This window comes from Corvus kubaryi, unplaced genomic scaffold (genome assembly GCF_017639235.1).
Source record: "Corvus kubaryi isolate FWS band 111438036 unplaced genomic scaffold, C.kubaryi_AGA036_p1.0 split1-131, whole genome shotgun sequence".
Lineage (NCBI taxonomy): Eukaryota > Metazoa > Chordata > Aves > Passeriformes > Corvidae > Corvus > Corvus kubaryi.
The window spans coordinates 17,042,621-17,058,205 of NW_024582073.1; the positions used below are offsets into that span (position 1 = coordinate 17,042,621).

Below are 15,585 nucleotides of genomic sequence, written 5' to 3' on the forward strand. Positions count from 1 at the left end.
CTTGCACTGGCAGAAGTCTGGGAGAATCGGTTGCCCACCATACTGCTAGCAGGAGAAAAAAGGAGGTTTCATCAGTTCACCAGAAGAACATTTTCCCCTTTATGCCTTTATGGCCTTTTCTATGTGTATGCAGTCAGCTCAGGAGGCGGCAGAGTTGTGTGATGCTTTGTAGAATTCTTGATACAGTCTAAAATTCGTGGCAATCACTAATTCTGCTCAGCAGAGGACAAATGTCACACATGCTAGCACGCTGTTTCCCAGGGAGCTTGTATCTCATTTCAGTAGAGTAGAGCTGTGCTGCAAAGGGCTCCCTGTACTGTGCTGCCTGGAAGGACCCCCTGAAGTTTCACCGTTGAAAGCAGAAATCAAAGTCTTGCACCAATGGCCCCCCTTTAATGAAATGCTTTTTGTAACATACTCCAGATCATAGTTAAGCACCACATTTTAGAAAGAGGTGAAGATTTTGGGACCAAGGTGATGCATGCCATGGATTGCATTTCATTAGGCAATGCTATGCACCCTGAGCAAGTCAGTTAAATATAATGGTCACTTTCAAAATATTTAAAAATTGGATGTTAACTGAAATACCCCACTTCAGTGTAAGAGCACCATGACTGTTTTGGCAACATTACCATTTAATTGTGTTTAGCACCAGAAATTTACAGTAGTGACAGTTCCGTTTCCTTCTGAGTATGAAAGTGCTATTCATTAATGAAAGGATGAATTGAGAAGTGTTTGTGGTGGGTTTAGTGAAATCTTGAGGTACCTCATGAATGAATGAGACCTGCTGTTAGTTCCTTTGAGGTAAACTAGTTAGTCCTGTATATGTAAGTACCTCAGGAAGTCCATCCAAGTGGAGGTGGAATTTGTCTTTATTTTCCTGACAGAGGAACAGCAGACAAAAAAGTTTGTCTGGATTCCTGCAGGTGAGACCATTGATACCCAGGCCTGCTACTTCTGCTGATAATTCAGTGCAGTGTGAGGTGTCCGCCTGCCTCACAATCCTCATGTTTAGGTTGCCATAGAAGCATCACAAGTATTTGCTATTTTGATAAGGGAAGCCTCCAAGAAAAGCAAAATGAAGCATTTGGAGAACCTGTGAATTTGACACACATAGTTAAGATCCAAAAAAGACTAGAGTGAGTCTAATGGAGAGCTATTGAGATGGTCAGGACTGGAGCACCCTCCTGTGAGAAAAGGCCAAGGGAATGGGTTTTGTTCAGCCTGGAGAAGACTTGGGGAGGGAACCTAATAGTTGACCCTCAATCCATATGAGAAAGCCATAGAGAATACAGAGCCAGGCTCTTCACTGATGTATGTGATAGGAGAAGAGATCCTGGCCAAAAACTGATAGAGGTGAGGTTCTGACTAAGTGAAAGGGAGAACATTAAGGAGGATAAACACAGGAGTGGGTTCCTCGGAGCAGCTCTGGAATCTCCATCTGTGGAGCTTTTCAAGATCAACTGGACAAAGTTTAAAGCAACATAGTCTGAATTGACTACAGCTACACAGTAGTGCACTCTGGTGTTTTCCGAGAGAATTGTTTAGGTGTGTTCTCTGGTCATTGCGTTGTTTGCCGCATTACATTTTTCATTCTTGATTTTTCAGCAGATGTCATGGTTAATATTTCATGGATTTTAGGGATAGAGGTCTCCCACAAAAATAAAAGGACAAAGGAAAAGCTAAAATTTCCCAAAGCTACCCATTGCCATTCCTGCTTCTGTATGGTTGTCAATTTCTTTTTTCTGTTTCTCTTGCTGTTGCTTTTCCCAGTCTCTGCTTTCTTCTCGGAAGAGGAGTCAGACATAGCACAGGAGGTTTTTTTTGGAGTTCTCTGCTTTTCCCCTTACAAATGAGAATTGTTCTAATCAGACTTCACAGACCATTTTACAGTGACGAAAAGTATGTGGTACATACGCAAGAACAGGAGTAAGAACTTGAAGTAGAGGAGGTGCAGTCAGTAGATGACAAGACATTGGTGTTACCTCATGGACATGTTGTTCACTTTCCCATCATGAAAACAAATTAAACGGCTTGAACAATGGGCAGGAGGCCAGGTCTGGATTTTCTGAGTAGCTGTGCTACTGTATGTCCAGAGAAAGCATAAAATTAAGGGGGTGTCTGATTTGGAGTGGAAGTTTGTGTTCCCCTCCCTGCCGTCCTCCTCAGCAGGTTATAAAACTGTTAGCATAACCCGCTGCTCGCCACAGGCATCCATTCCATGGTGGCTCCTGCTGCCTCAGGGCTCACAATGATTGTAGTCAGGAAGGGAAACAGAGGTGTCCTTTTAGATTCTGCTGGCTGCAGACATAAAAAACTCTGCATTGCTCTGTCACTACTGCTGTGGCCTGTAAAAATTAATGTGGCAGTGGTGACATTGGTTGCCCCTTTATTTCTCTTACTGGTGCAATGTGAGGGCCCTCGAACAAATGCAGCTGTAATAAAGTGAAGAATGTGGTTAGGAACTGAAGAGGGCTAGAAGCTTCCCGATGAAGGTTATGGTGAGCAAAATTCAGGCACTGACCTCTCCATTTCCTCTGCCAACCAGCACAGTAGGAGGGCAGGAGTGCTGCCCCCATCCTCCCCTCTCACCCCGCTCCAAGGCAGTGCAGACCACATGGGTGCTCTCATCGAGGTATTGAGATGACCTCCTGTCTTCCATACTCCAGAAATTTAGCATGGGAATCCACAAATGTGTGTTTGCAGCTGGGGAAGGTTATCTGGTGCCCTCAGAATAATGTGGTCAGTGGGGGACAGTGACAGGAGTAGGACCATGGAGTAGGGTTTCCCCATCTGTGTGCAGAAAACATTACCTGAGCCTGTCATGGCTGTTTGGTGCCTCAGATGGCACAAATGAAGCTGAAGCCCAAGTGTTTGAGCAACACCTGTTTTTGCGTGGCGGGAATTCACATGGCCTCCAGGCAGGCTCCTCCAGAGCGAGCTGCCTGGCCCAGGAGCGAGCAGCTGTGCCGGCCCTGGGGGCTGCTCCTGGTGTGCTCTGGGGCCCTGCTGCAGTGCTGGGCCGTGGCTCTGGGGTGCTGAACGGTGCTGAGGACGGGGGTTTGCTGGGTGTTGGATTCTGGCTCTTCTTCAGGGACTGTCTGGGAGCAGCTCTGCTCAGGGGAGGGGTGGCTGGCAGGACCCTGCCGGAGCATGGGGGCCACAGCAGGAGAGACACCAAAGTCTTTCAAGTCACGTTGTTGAACTTGGGCCATGGGCAGGTGGGTTTGCCCCAAAGGTGAATGCCAGAGCAGGTGGAGATGAGGTTTTTCAGAACAAGGTGTCTGTCTTTCCCCAAGACCTTCCCCAAATACTGCTGTCCCCCGTGACCCATCCCATGCCACTTCCTCTCACCAGAGAGATGCTCCAAGAGCTGTTCTTAAAGCCCGTCTGTACAAACCCACACAGTGTCTGCATGAAGGCAAGCTACTCCAGGATGACAGGAGGTATTTTTCACAATAGACCAGACAAGGAGAGGTAAGAGCCATTAAACTACAGCAACACAGAATATCACCTGCAGTCGTGTGTCTCCCCTGCCTTCTTGGGCCTGAAATCTTTTGCATAGTTGGAATCAGTTCACTATCCTTTGGTTTTGCTTCATATTGATCACATGGCATCTGGACATCTTCTTGGCTCAGGGTAAGTCAGCAGCTGAAAGAAATCAGAAACACCATTTCCCTTTGCCTTAGGGAACTATAAAACTTTTTATAGAACTCTACATATTTCACCTCAGCAGCAGCAGTGTTCTTTGGCAGGAACATACTTCATCTGAAGCACAATAGAAACAATCATAGTGATTTGAAGGAACCAGCGATTTTTTTTTTCTTCCTCACTATTAGTCTCTTTTTTTTACTTTTTTCTTTTTTCTTTTTTTTTTTTTTTTTTTTTTTGGTGGATGATTGTGTCATAAGTATTTCTGACTTTGAAAAAACACAGGATCCAAAATTAAAGATTACTTTTAATCTTTGCCACGAGACAAATTATTCTGGGTATATCATGGCTCTTTTAAACATCTACATTTTAGTTTAACTCAAATAGCAAAGAGTAGTATATGACTACCTTGCAGCTACAGCATAGTTTGCTTGAGCAAAGAAAAGTCAAGGACTTGAGCAAGGAAAAGTCAACTGTCTTGGACTAGAGAGCAGTGTAGAAAACTGACTGACTTTAGCGTCTGTGAGAAGAAAGGTACATTGTAAATATCTGAGAGACAGGAAGAAATCCACCTGAAAAGGACATCCTCAGATAATTAATTTTTAATGTCTGTGTTTCTTCTGCATTATATAAAATTTATTTTAAAAATTATTCTTGCCATATAAAGACACACAGAATATTTTAATTGCTAGTGTGCTTTCTACAGCAGCTTTTGTGAGTGCATCACTTGTCAGTCCATAGACCTAGAAAGGAAAACTTTATGCAAAGGAATACTGTTCTCAGCTACAAATTTCTCAGCTGTAGATATTGTTTAAGATTGTAATGCATTTTATTTCCACATTCCCTTTTATTTAACATATAACATTCAAGATGTTTAAAGAGAAAAAGCATACAAATGTGGCTTCTTGCATCCGTGTGATGTAGACATGTATCGTCATCAGTCTTTAAAAGGTTAGGAAAAGAGATATGTAAGGGAGCCTTTGACAGCAGATGTGTCAACAGAAACTGGCATGTTGAACAGTACTATGTGTGTATTTAAGCAGAAGCAAAAATTTAACACACAGTTTTGTAATTCTGCTCGATGAGTACACTCATGGGAACTAAGCCTGTCCCTCACATGGCGCAGCTTTAGGCCTCAAACATGCAGAGAGGGCTCCCACGCGTTTGGCTCTGTCATCAGGGGCTGATGCACATGGATACAATACTGCCCTGCAAGCCATCACTTTCTCAGGTCTTGCTGCTTGCAACTGTATCTGCCTGCATATCTGTTCTTCCAAACATAAATGTGTCATGCTGCAAAGTGCAGATTAATGTATATAGTGTGCCATTAATATATATGTTGTGCCCAGTGAATACAGACCTGCCTATGTGTGCCAGCACAGTTTTATATAAATCTCCCATCTGAATGTAACAGTGTTTCTTTGGTTTAGTTACGTTTATACTTAATTAAAACCATTACTCTTCACTTCTTTCTGTTCGTTACCTTAAATACAATGATTTGGAGAAGAGAGAAAAAGCTGATAAGGAGAGGAGCAAAAAGAATATTAAACCTAGTCTGCGTTTTTATATTTTAAAAAAGCTTTGTGCAAATACTAAGCAGCTGGTCTGGAGTAGCTGTATCAACAGAGAACATACTGATGAGTTAACAGGAAAGGGCCTTTGATGATGCCAAGGTTTCATTGATTATTCCAAAACTAAAATTTACAAGTGTGTATATGGCAAGAAGACAGCAATGAATAAAGTGCCTTTTGCCATGTGTGATTATTTTATGTAATGCTTAAATTAATTATGGTTTGAAATTATTTTCTGAGATCATTTCATGGATTTCGTTGACCTTCAAAAATCTTTTTGTTCTTTCAGAAGCTGTCCAAATGTTACAATTTTTATTCTTGATCCTGTCTGGTGCACCCCATCTCACCCCCTACCATGGCAGTGGGTCAGCCTTTGACCCCTCTTCTGGTGTAGACCATAGTTATACAGAACACTTCAGTCAGCAGCTTGTCCTAGTTTGGAGCAGTTTTAGGCTTTTAGCGGTGCTGAAATGAGGCGGGTCTAAGGGTGCTTTGCTGAGCTCAGCTATACTGCCGTCAAAAGGAATTGGATAGCTCCATTTATTTGCAGATCTGAGGTCAAATCCTGACCTAGCACCACTGTGTTCACCACTAAACCATATCCCCAAGTGCCACATCCACATACCTTTTGAACACTTCCAGGGATGGTGATTCTACCACTTCTCTGGGCAGTCTGTGCCAATACCTGACCAACTTTTCAGTAAAGAAATTTTTCCTAATATCCAATCTAAACCTCTGGCAGAACTTGTGGCTATGACCTCCTGCTCTGTCACTTGTTACCTGGAAGCAGAAGCCACCCCCCACCTGGCTACAGCCTCCTTTCAGGTAGTTCTGAAGAGTGATTAAGGTCTCCCCTGAGCCTCCTTTTCTCCAGGCTAAACACCCCCTGGATCCCTCAGCTGCTCCTCATGGAACTTGTGCTCCTGACCCTTCCCCAGCTCCACTGCCCATCTCTGGAGACGCTCCACCACCTCAGTGTCTTCCTTGCAGTGAGGGGCCCAAAACTGAACACAGGATTTGAGGTGTGGCCTCACCAGTGCCCAGTACAGGGGAACAGTCACCGCCCTGGTCCTGCTGGCCACATTATTTCTGATACAGGTGTCATTTGCCTTCTTGGCCACCTGGCCACAGCTGGCTCATGTTCAGTCACTGTCAAACAGCACCTGCAGATCCTTTTCTGCTGGGCAGCTTTCCAGACACTCTGCCTGCAGCCTGTAGCACTGCCTGGGGGTGTTGTGACTGTAGTGCAGAACCTGGCACTTGGCCTTATTGAACCTCACACAGCTGGCCTCTCGCCCCCTGATCCAGCCTTTCCAGATCCCTCTGCAGAACCGAAGTCATTTGGACTGTGCCATCAATAATACACAGATAATATTCACCATCTAGTAATTAAAGCTTATGTTAAATAGTCTAGGGCTCCGTTTCTGAAGGCTGTTGGAAGGCAATGTGGGAAGTGCTTATGGGAAGGCTGTTCTTTAATGGATACAGCTTTCAGTCCTGTTCCCAACCAGCAGGTCCATTAACAAGGACTTAGGTCCTCTTTACCCACATACAGGAGAAAAATCCCTGAATTCCCTGATGGCATGAAGTAGGACATAGATGTGAGATTCCTCTATAGGCACAGAGGAACAAATAGAATTAAAAATGAGTAAAAGGTAGCTTGGTGCAATTCATGTGATGTCAGAGGCGAAAGCGGTAATTTAAACTAGAATTGGAATTGTAATGCTGCACCTTCAGCAATGACATTCTGATGCACTGCTTTTCACCCATTTTCAGAAAAGTTCGGGCTGAACAGGACTGAAACTTCTAAAAAATATCCTAAATATTTAGAATATTGCTAATTCTCTGCAATCCCATCAAGAAAAAAAGTATAAATACCTAATGTTTAGGATAATTAATTTCTTGTCTGTTGATGATCTCCACATGGAGGAGCTGTAGAGTTAGAAATGATCCAAGAAAAAACACTTCAGAGACATCATATCTTCTCTAGGTTAACAGAGCAACCCCCAAATCTATCATAAATGCTGAGGTATGTGCATCCTTTCAACTTTTGCTAACCATAACAAGTTGCACTAGAACTTGGAAAGATGGATCAGGAAATTTTTTACTTTGTTAGTGGCTTTGATTCATTACATACCTGAACCTGCTGAGATCACTAAAATGAAAATGGCAAAGAAGATTTGTCTATTTCCTTCTTCCTTTCTCTGTGCCTTCAGAGGGTTGTGTCAGATGTGAAAATGCTGAGCGCTGCCAGCCCACAGAGCAGCTGTGAAATGCAGACCTTTACAGACATCCTTCTGACTTGCTGAGCTTTCAGCAGGAGTTTTCAGAGCTCCTTCCAGATGTGAGCTCTGGAGCCTCACAGCTTATACTTACTAACTTTCAAGGATAACCCAAGGATCATGGAGGATAAACCTTACGGCTCATCCTGTCAGTGGATAGGTCACACTTTGGGGCTGATGTGCCTTGTGGAGGCATGGCTTGTGTTAGCCCAAGACCACTTTTTTGGTGTGGCTGAAATATCTTCTTCAAAAGAAGAAGTAATAATCTAACTCAGCAAAATAGTTGTCACAGCTGTGGCTGCACTTTCTTGTTGTCTTTCCTGGGATAGCTGCTGTGCTTTAGGAGTCAAGGCAGTGTCAGTGTAGCTTGGACATCAGTATTTTCAGGGACAAAAAAGTCCTGGGAGTGAACTCCGTGTTGGTTCCTTTTCATCTGGAATCCACTGAAATAAAAATTCCTGTTAGTTATTTGTAGTATTGAAGTCTGTGTGGGGGGTGACCCCAGGCACCAGTGAAGCCTCCCAGCAGCCACTCACTCCCTCTCTCCAGAGGGATGGAGGAGAGAACTGGGAGAGAAATGGAGAGGAAGGAATGTGGGTAGAGATAAATACACCTTAATAAGTGTAGGGAAAAGGGGAGAAACAACAGCAAGTGATGCAAAGACATTTACTTTACACCTCCCCCAAGCAGGCTGGTGCCCAGAAAGTCCCCAAGCTGGGGTTACTCTAGAAGGACCACCCCCAGTTTTACTGCTGTGTGCAATGTCATACAGTATGGAATATCCCTGTGGTCAGCTGGGGTCAGCTGTCCTGGCTGTGTTCCTTCCCCGTCTCTGGCACACCCCCAGCCTCCTTGTTGGAGAGGGAGCACAGTGAGAAACAGAGAAGGCCTTCGTGGTGTTTAGTGACAGCTAAAACATGGGTATGTTATTAGCACTGTTCTAGTTACAAGTTTAAACACAGCACCATATGGGCTGCTATAAAAAGCCAGACCCAGCACAGTCTCCTACACCATGAAGTCCCTGGTTTTCCATTCCTCTTTCCTGGTTTCCTTTTCCTGGAACAATTTCCTGGTTCCTGTTTCCATTTTCCCACTGTACTTAAAAAGTGTGCATGAAACGAATGTTTATTCCTTGGCAAGGGCTAGAAACACCTTGCTGTGCTTGGAACCAGTGCTAAACTTTGCAGAACTATCAGGCACTGATAAACTCACGAGGGTTTATGCAGTATAGTTTCCTAGTTGAGGTGGAACCATCCATTCTTTTGTCTCCACTTGGAATATGCACCACTCTTTTCAACAAATATACAAAAAAGACCCCTAATATTAATGAATGTAACAGAAATAAAGGAATTATTCCATGCTTATTACAATATTTTTATATTGTAAATATACAATATTTATAAATATAAAAATATTTATAAATAAATATGCTTATCATTATATGATATGATATTATATTACATTATATTACATTACATAATATTACATTTTATTACATTATATTATATTATCAGCTGTGTATATATGCACATGTATATTTATTGATACAGCTTAATTTATTTACATACTTAAGCTTTACGGAAAGGCTCATAAGAGTAGATGAAGACCAGAGCTATCACTGATATAATTACCAGACTTTTGAAAGTCCATGTATTCTGACCAGGACTGCATTAGAGAAAAATTAGAAAGGAAATCCAAGCTGCTTTGATTTCTGAAAGTAAAAGGCTCAGATCACGTGTGGTTTACAGAAATCCAGAAACAACCTCAAAAAAGTGGTCAGCAGCTAGGAAAGGGTGTCCTTCTAATATACCACATCTTGGCCTGTACAGACTCTGTCTTCAACTCCATTCATGTTGGTCCTGTGACACTTTGCAACAACAGCACAGTGTGGAAGAATTTCACCACTGCTCTAGTCAGTATTTTAAATGTTCCACTCTAAAACCCTTTGCTGATCTTGGTTCCCTTCACCTAGGCAGCATCAATTAGTATTCCTGCTGTTTCTACATGAAGTAATCCAGTACTGACCAGTGTATACATCAGAAAAAACCCTAAAACAAATACCTAAGTCATTTAAAATTCCCACTAAGACAAATAAATCTTACCTTTATGAGAAGGTAGATTATAACTAGAAGAGGGCTGAATCTCATCTCTTATCTTCATCCTCCTGAAGTAACTCTACAACTATTGCCTTAATGCAAAAATGTTTTTCTGCTCTTCAACTGCAAAAGCATATGGGGGCTTTTTCACCGCAGTGCTTTAAAGAGAGCTCAGGCACTCATGACAGCTGAAAGGGTTTGAAGCATCAGGCTCAGTGCTTATGGCAAGCAGGACAAGCCCTCGTGTTCTAGCAATACTGTCTGGTGATTTTATGTGATGTGTCCATTTCTGCCTTCTCCTAGTTATGCATGACTTGCAATTACCCTGAGCAGACTCAAGGCAGTCAGTAATTTACAATGGCATCTTTTTGTTATTTTACTCACTTTATCTCTCTGTAAGAGACCCATCCTTTGTTTGGCTGTATTTCTGAAGCTTTTCTGGTCAGACAGACAGGCTCTTGCATTTCTCTAAGCTGTGAAAGTCTTAGCAGACTAAGGAATTAGTCAATAGTTGTTTCTCCTGACTGCCAAACCAACTTGAGCATGTCCTGAATATCCTGAATCTATGCTAATAAAACTGGCAGCCAGCCTGCTCAAATAAAACCACAGGACTTTGAAATGACTGTTCTTGGAGAATCTTTAGCGGTTCTTAAGGTAGAGAAGTGATTAACTTGTATTAGAGCCAAAAGTAAATGAAAATATATAAATTCAAGTTTTGAGGCTAAGTTCTTCCTGAGATTGGAAAAATCACCTTGAAACACATTTCAGTCTAGTATCCCTTTATTTCATGGGAGTCTTTTCTGAGATTTTTTTCTTTTTATGTTAAATTCCAAGTATTACATGAAAGATAAATCCTACAGAAGAAGAAAAACCAGTTTTTTACTCTCAAATACCATCTCTTATTTGGTGATCCTGTAGCATTATCAGAAACAATCAAAATCTTAGGGCCTGCTTAGATTTGGATATGTTTACCACAAACTCTTGTGTTTCATATACTAACAATCATTTCTATCATGGCATCAGCATTCAACATCCTGTATAAAATAGGGTAATCATGTTTATCTAATGGCAAATATTTATACTTCTTTGAATTGTTTCAAAGTCAAGAAAAACCTTCTTTAAGGTTGGTCTGACACACTTTCACAATAAAATTAAGGGAGAGAAGACATCTCAAATTTCCCTTGTTTGAATTCAGAAGGCCTCCTCCTGCCAAGATGAAACATTCTCCATTTACCATCAAAATGTAAACTCCATTTAGCATCAAAATTTTGGGTCTTCTGTATAATATGTGGTTTTTTGGTCTGTATTATCTCATTAACAAGAGGGATTTCCTCATTATTTCAGAAACATTCCTAATGGTCATGCTCCATCATGGGCTTGGATCTGCTTGAGTTAATTAAAAGCACTTATCTTTTTGTGAAAACACTGCTATCCTTGCCTACAGCGTTAAAGCAACACTCTGCAGGTCTGAAAGCAAACTCTGCCTTTTCCAGCTGCATGTGACAGTGTTCAGTGAGCAGGTCAGTAACAGATTAACAACTGCTGACTGCCAGGCACGAGCTGGGAGCCAAGAGGGCTGAACTTCTGCTGAACAGAACCTTGGCAGTAATGAATTTTATCATAATGTTGCCAACATAATGCATCAAGTAAACAAACAAACACTGCAAGTAAAAACTACTGACTTCATAGATGAAGAAGGTAAACAGTAATACCAGACATGGACATAATGGATAAAATAATTAAGCTGTTAGTATTACTTAGAGATAACCACTGCATCAAGCAGCAGTGTTCAGTCAATTTGCTAATGTTTCAGGATTTTAGTTCTTAAATGCAAATGTGAACCTCTGCATGAACTGGAGTTTGCTATAAAATACCCTTACTATTTAATCTTGTAAAGTGCTCTTTTTTTATTAGCTTAAAATATAAAGCAGTCATATGGTTTCTGTTGTTCTGTGATTAACTTACAGTTAACACTTGTTTGAATTAACTAGCGTTTGTTTCTTTTTATTTGGGTTTTGTGATACTAGCTTTCATTTGGATGCTGTTTTGCCAAATTCAGTTGTCAGTTTTGGCCAGCTTGTGAAATAATCGGACAGTGTTAAGGACTCGATGAAGAGAGAATCTGGTGGCTTTTTTTCATATTTATTTAACTGATACGAATTTTACCCCAGGTCAGAAGTAACTGAAAATTGTTAACTGATGAGCTTGCTTCTACTTCTTTCAAATAATTGTGCCTCCACGTAGAATAATTAATTAGCAGATCTCAGTGCACTGAAACCATCACCACATTTTAAATTAACCAGACTCTTCCAGAGAAAGGCCAGTAGTCTATGGAATATTCTTCTGAAGTGTTGGGCACAGGCAGTGAGATGCAGAACACTGGCAATGGTGTCACTGCCTGTGTGACAAGTATTTTGTTGCTGTGTAAAAGGGCTGTTGGCTTACTGTCTTCTGTAAATCTTCGACTCACACAATCAAGAAGGAAATCAAGTTACGAGTTCCTTGCCTGAAGCTTGTTTACCTAGGGATAGGAGTGCCGTGCCAGAGCTCAGCCCACAGTCACAATAAAAAGGTTATTGCCCTGGGAGGTAGAGGTGTGACTGCCACATCTGTTATTTAACAGGCTTAGTCTTTCAGCAGGTATTCCCACCAAAATGATGCACACCCACAGCCTGTGCCTGATTATATTTTGTTAGTGAACAGCACAGGAACAGGCTACTTTGTTTTAATTACAGTAACAATTCCATATTAGTGATGTGTGTACTTATACACCAAAAATTGCTTGAATGCTGCAGGGCAGTACTCATGGACTTTAATTTGAAATGTAAGTAGCTCTTCACATCACTGATGCTGGATCCATTTTAATTCAGTTTGCCTGTGCATTTGCACAGGGAACAACATCCTGTTGTCCACACGTATGACTGACAAATAGCTGATATTCTATGGTGCCATATTTGTAGGTGGTCAAAGGAGTTCAGTCAACCATTTACTATTCATAAATCAAATTAAAAATTTACTGTTGTTATATAAAATTTAGTTTTTATTCCATTATGAAAAAACTACGAATGAACAGGAGCCTCACGATGTCACAGAGATGACACCACAAGAAACTGCAGTTTGCAAATAATGCACCAATGCAACTAGTAGTATAAAGGATAATAATTTCCTATATAAAAAATACGTATGTGTGGATAATATTTAAGCAGCAATAAGAACTGAGAAATACTATACTTCTTCCACACCAATGAATCATAGCTAGGAATAAGGATAAAACTTCTTCTCATTGCTTAAACAGCAGAAAGACACTGTCTACATTTAATTGTAACAGTTCTGATGAGAACTTAAAGATGCTAATTACCTGTCTGAAGTTTCAGTCAAAAGGCACAGGAGAATCTCTGGACTGAGATTTTTCACACAAAATTTACACTGGGATTTGGGTATCCATGCTTGTAATTCTCAATGATTACCTCTATTTGCTAGTATTGCCAATTTTTTCCTATGTCTTTCTGTTTTAATAACTAAACAGGTCTTCATAAATTCTACCTTGCCAAATTAGCTGTTCAGGTTTGCCTTTTGTTACATGGATCAAATTGTCTTTTGATGAATTGTCTGCATTGTTTGTTCTGTGGCAAAACTGTGCCTGCAGTTTACAAGCAAACAGCATTTCATCTCAGCAAAGGGCACAACTAAGGTGTATTTTAAAATGTGCATGACAGAAAGAAAAAAATGCTTTCATGGAAATCATATAATAAACAGATTTTTGCAGCAGCATTTTCTTGGCAATTAGGTGCTAATTAAGCACCTAAGAAATTGAGCTCATACTTTAATTTTGTGTACTTTCTTGTCAAGTTGATAGTTGAAGAAAGTGACTGTTCTTATCACCTGATAGGACAGCTCCCAGAAGGATTTCTGGGGTACAGGATCAATGTGTACTATATGCCCAGGTCAGTAGAAGACGTCCACAAAACATCAGTTCATATCTAATGAAAAAACAAACCAAAAAGATATTCTGAAGGCATAGCAATGAAGCTGCCTGATGTCCAGACCAACCTCCATAGAATAAGGCTGTCTTTTATGCACCTAAATAAGTAAATCTTGGTTTACTGCGATTTTGAAATCATCTAGGCATGTCAGGCAAGAACTCCAGCTGGCTCAAGACAGGTTATGTCAAAGATGATAGTGCCCGTATCAACAAACACTTGACTGCAGAATTCTCTACAGAAGCTTCTGCATGCTAAAGACAGGAAGAGCTGACATGTCCAGCTTGCCACAGCCTTGGGGAGGGAGCAGCAAAGAAGCAGAAAGCAGATCTTTACTTGTGCAGCCTTTTCTCTGCCTGTCCTCTCCCATTTTTATGAAGTAGTAGGACTAGGCTGCTATGTCCTATCAATGATGGGGCAGCTGAACTGAGATTGACATTGAAACTTATTTTGCTTGTCAAAGCCATCAAAACAGGCAATTTTGGAGGGGATGAATGGTGGAGTGCTTAAATATTTTCAATACCTTGTGGCTGGTTTCAACAATAAATGGTATTTTGTAAACACCAACAAAAAAAATCATCGCAACATCATCTGTAAGAAAATTCCCTTTCCAGATGAAGAACATCTGGCATCTCCTAGTGAATATCTCTGAGAAAGTCTGTGACAAAGCTGGGACAGGAACACACAGCTCCTTTCTGTAAGCCTTGTCTGATTTCCCATGGTTCCTTACATACTTGTAACCTTCCTCTCTTACCTATCTGGAGACATTGTTCAGCCACAGTAGGAAGAATGTCTTGATGGTTTGGTGAGGTTTTTGGCTTTGGCAGCTCCTTGACAAGGGAGCAGCTTGCTCAAAGCTCCTACAGATGAACCTATACCCTCATCTGTCAAAAAGAATCAATTTATAGTATGTTTACCCAAGCAATTGGGCATGTTAAAAGTGTACCTAAATTAGTAGCAGAACATGAGGTTAGCATAGCCCATTGGCTTTATGCTGTCTCCAGAGTAATTAGCCCTGATGAGAGGCCCATTAGCTACAGCACATAGCCCCACTAATGCAGCTGCACAGTTTTGAGGATCCCTGCTAAATACTAAATACTTCAGATGGTACTGTGCCACTATGTGGTATTAGTTTAGGATTCCCAAGCATGACAGTGCCTCCCTTACTTACCTCTTATATTGTCCTACTCCTCTGATTCCCTTCCAACCTGACACGTTATCATATATTTTCTGATCCCTGAGTCATCCCTGCCCCTAATTCATTATCCCTTGCCAGTGTGAACTACAAATCTTTCACATTTAGTGGACAGCTGCGAAGAGTTTCATACATCCTCATGCCAATCAAAAGTGCTCAAGGCAGATCTGATGGCTGAACTCGATCAAAACGCATCAAAGGTAGCTGCACATACATAGATTAGGAGATAGTCCTGATACACGGATCAAACCCTTTGGATTTCAAGTAAATGCATCCCATTCTCCGCATTTCTGTCCCGCACATATTGCAGAATTGCACTTTTTCTTCCTAGTTTTTGTTTGATTTTTTTACAGAGTTAACAGTCTCCTCATTGCATTTTGTAAACACCAACAAAAAAAATCATCGCAACATCATCTGCAAGAAAATTCCCTTTCCAGATGAAGAACATCTGGCATCTCCTCATTGCCAAACCAGTCCAGGCAATGCCTTGCCTATAGCTCTGTCCCTTTGTATTATTCCAAATACAAATGGGAAAGAGTCAAAGAGGAATACCTGCCTGTATCTTAGGCTAGTTTCTGCTTTTCTCTCTTGCATCCCTCTTTTATTCTGGTACTTCCCAAGCATATACAACTAATACCTCACATTTCTTCAGTAAAACCAAGAAGCTTCTTCAGAAGCAACCAAGCTACAAAGAGGGATGCCAATCCCCAGCTCTGAATGTGTTTTTATATTTATCTAATTCTTGTTCTTTCACTCTGGTCCCATAATGAGCGCTCATGATGTAACACACTTCTTCACATACACAAAAGC

The 15,585-nt window shown here is 41.2% G+C and overlaps 1 long non-coding RNA gene across 1 annotated transcript; it reads right to left on the reverse strand.

Moving 5' to 3' along the window:
- Positions 1 to 40: 40 nt before the first annotated feature.
- LOC121676449 lies at positions 41 to 10,586 on the reverse strand. The gene is made up of 2 exons (XR_006020464.1): positions 9,607 to 10,586; positions 41 to 3,651 (listed from the first exon to the last, which is right to left on the reverse strand). It is a non-coding gene; the product is annotated as an uncharacterized LOC121676449 (long non-coding RNA).
- Between the last annotated feature and the right edge of the window lie 4,999 nt (positions 10,587 to 15,585).